Source organism: Quercus lobata, chromosome 5 (genome assembly GCF_001633185.2).
Source record: "Quercus lobata isolate SW786 chromosome 5, ValleyOak3.0 Primary Assembly, whole genome shotgun sequence".
In the NCBI taxonomy this organism is placed as follows: domain Eukaryota; kingdom Viridiplantae; phylum Streptophyta; class Magnoliopsida; order Fagales; family Fagaceae; genus Quercus; species Quercus lobata.
Genome location: NC_044908.1, coordinates 47,178,001 through 47,181,507, shown reverse-complemented (window position 1 = coordinate 47,181,507; position 3,507 = coordinate 47,178,001). Strand labels below are relative to the sequence as shown.

Genomic DNA, 3,507 nt, shown 5'->3' with positions numbered 1-3,507 from the left:
ATACTAGTCGCTAACCCGTGCGATGCACGGGAAAACTATTGAAAATAAGATTTTAAAAAGAGAATTTTATTAATTTTAGTTTATATCAAATATTTATTTATGGTAGTTTAAAATATTATTTCAAATCTTCATTTCATTTTATTTTAGTTGGAATAACTTATATAATTAAATGAAATGCTTATAAATAAGAGATGACATTAATAATATACTATATATAGTTAGTGATTATTCAAGATATCATTCAAATATGACAATTTTTTGGTTTTAAAAAAAGAACAATATTAATGCATTTAAACACAAAATACTATATTGTCCAATAGATATTACAACTTTAAATCTAAAACATGAGTAGTGATTTTTAATGGATTGGGGTAATAGCACAACTTTTAATAGAAAAAAAAAATTTTGATTTAAAATTTTTTGGAGTATCACTATAGTAAAAATGCTGAAAGGAAGCAAGAAATTCCACTAAAAAATGCTACAAATACATTTGGGTTTTTTTTTTTTTTTTTTTCAATGAGCAGGTACATTACTGTTTAGTAGAGTCTTAATACATGGGGGGATGCTCCTCCATCCAATACATCATTGTCTACCAAACCCAGCCAGTTCTTTGCTTCAAATGCTATCTTCTCTGTTGGTCCGTTTGTTCAAGGAAAGCCACAAGAGAAAAATATATTCCTAATAGAAGAACCAACTACCAAGTAGTCTAACATCATTAAGGATGTGGCCAATGCTCAAATTGGTAAGTCCAGCTGACTTTACTTCATCTATCGGACTATTAAATTCACACTCTATCTCTACTACTTGAAGCCCCAAATCCATAGAGGCCATGTACACCCTTCAACAGGCTATCTAGACTGATTATTTCTCTAAGCTTCCATATATCCCACAGCAAGTGTACAGGTTGTTTGCACCAAATCCACTACTAACTTCAAAGTTTCATCCACATGCCTTTGGTTTCGATTTGACCATAATAGCCAACCTCCACCGCAACTAATACAATCAACTGGATTGGTTAAAACAATTATCAAATACTGGGAGTATAAAAATACAATCAACTGGATTGGTTAAAACAATATATCACATACTGGGAATATAAAAATACAAAACTTGGTATTATGTATATGATACCGTTGAAAGATTTAAATATCATTGCAGGCTTCCTGAATTCCACCCATCACAAAAGCCACGGCTTACATCAAATTGGCCTTTGAAATCTTGATCTCCTTCATCCCTGGAACCTGGAAAATCAAATTTTTGGACTAATTGAAAATTTTTAAATATTTCCAACTATCATCTAACGATGAAATTATTATATCTTTTCAAGAACAAAAAGGAAAACAAAGACCCAACGTTCTATGTAGCAAATTTGAAACCTATCACCAAGAAAAAGAATTAAACCTATTGGAAATTCATTAATTGGTACCAATGCAAGTAATTGGTAAGCTAAAATATATTGATGAGTAGATAATGGTGACGATGAGAGAATAAAACTTTATAGGAAAAAAATAATATGAATAAATTACTTGTGTATGCTTTGAAGCTACTACCATCTCTATCAAAATTTTGAGGAGAAAAATAGAATGAAATATATTAATAAAAATAATATATAAATTTTATTATTGATGCAACGATTTCTCTAACGTTAAAGCGAAAAAATAATATTCACTCTCACAACAACTCAAAACATTTACTTAATATATGATATCATTCATACCATCCAGCCACCACTTCCATTTCGGGTGATCATCTCTAACCACCCTCTAAAATTTTGTGGTTGCCTATGTTTCCCGCCCAACACAAAATTCTGCTCCCCACCTTTAAACAAAACTTCACAACTTCGCAAATAATTCTTGTCACATTTAGAGATCTCAAACCAACCATTTTCATTGTAGAAACCAAAATACACACTCAGTAGTTCCACCACTATAAATTATACAACAAATTGAGCTATAGCAAATATTGGTAACACAAAATCTCATAAAGGATTTAAAAGTATATTCCAAGAGGAAAAAAACAACAAATTTTTAATACAAATAGTTAGAGTCTACCTTTTAATTTGGAGTATGTACATGTTTTCTTAAAGAATATAATCATGTGAAACTTGAAAGCAAGTTCAAAGAATAGGTGCAGTACATAAAAGCCAGTCATTCATTTAAGTTGGAGAAAAAAAATCCATCCTGGTTCAATTGAAAAAGCATAAAAAAAAATGACAGTCATGTTTTTACATCACACAAAAAATGACATTGAGAAAATAAGACTAACAAATACATCTCACCCTGATTAAATCAACAACACAGCATCACATTCCCTACTTATCTTCCTCCTTACCACTCTCCATGTATTATGACTTCTAGAACAACAACAAAAAATCACTTACAAATTTTATCAAACGGCTTGTGTACGTGTAAGAAAAAAAAAAGCTTAATGAAAAGAGAGAATTTTAAAAAGAAAAAAGAGTACCATGTTATAGCAACACCAGCATCTGAGCATTCTATCAAACACATGTTCAGCAATCTCAAACAACTATACTAACCAACCCCAACCTTCCAAAAAAATTCCCACAAAATCCAAAATAGTGGCAGCCCCAACATAACATTCCATAGGCTATCATATACAATAAGACCTAGAGATTATAATAATTTATAAAAAGGGAAAACCAATGTAAATGAAGACGACAGTGACACTATATATCAAACCAAAACAAACCCAAAATTGAAATCAAATAGAAGAATCCCAGGAAACAAAAATCCAATAAAAATTGCATAACCAAAAAAAGGGAAAAAGAAAATCCAAACCAATGTAAAATGAAGATGAGAAAAACACTATATATCAACTAAAACAAACCCAGAATTAAAACCAAATAGAAGAATCCCAAGAAACCAAAAATCCAATAAAAATTGCATACAAAAAAAAGGGAAAAAGAAAATCTAATTACAAAAATTTCGTGATTCTTCTTTGCCATAGATTTGACAACAAAGTAAGAAGAAGAAAACGTGGAAATCTGCAAAGAAAAAAAAAACAAAAAAAAAAACTTAAATCCAGAGCAACCCACAACCACAAACCAACAAAATTCCATGAAAACAAAAACAAAAAAACTTAAATCCAGAGCAACCCACAACCACAAACTAACAAAATTCCATGAACAATTGAAGCGGATAGAGAGAGAGCAATATATAGAAATTAAGGAGAGTAAAAAACATGTTTTAATTACCTCAAAATAAAACATGATGGGCTGGATTGAGCGACGATGGAGAGGCAAAGAGAAATCGATGCAGTGGCGTGATCCATGGTGGCGGCGGCGGCGGCGGAGAGGGAGTTGTAACTTGGATTAGGGTTCTAATTTGATAATCTATATATATAACGTTAAGAAGAATTAAAAAAAAAAAATGAGGTAACGTGAAAGCTTATATATATAACGTTAAGAAGAATTAAAAAAAAAAAAAAAAAAAAAAAAAAAAAAAAGAGAGGTAACGTGAAAGCTGATGGGGGGGGGGGGGGATTAAA

At 30.9% G+C, this 3,507-nt stretch overlaps 1 long non-coding RNA gene across 1 annotated transcript; it reads right to left on the bottom strand.

Annotated features, from left to right (window-relative positions):
- Positions 1–476: 476 nt before the first annotated feature.
- LOC115988447 lies at positions 477–1,249 on the bottom strand. The gene is made up of 2 exons (XR_004091521.1): positions 1,132–1,249; positions 477–1,006 (listed from the first exon to the last, which is right to left on the bottom strand). It is a non-coding gene; the product is annotated as an uncharacterized LOC115988447 (long non-coding RNA).
- Between the last annotated feature and the right edge of the window lie 2,258 nt (positions 1,250–3,507).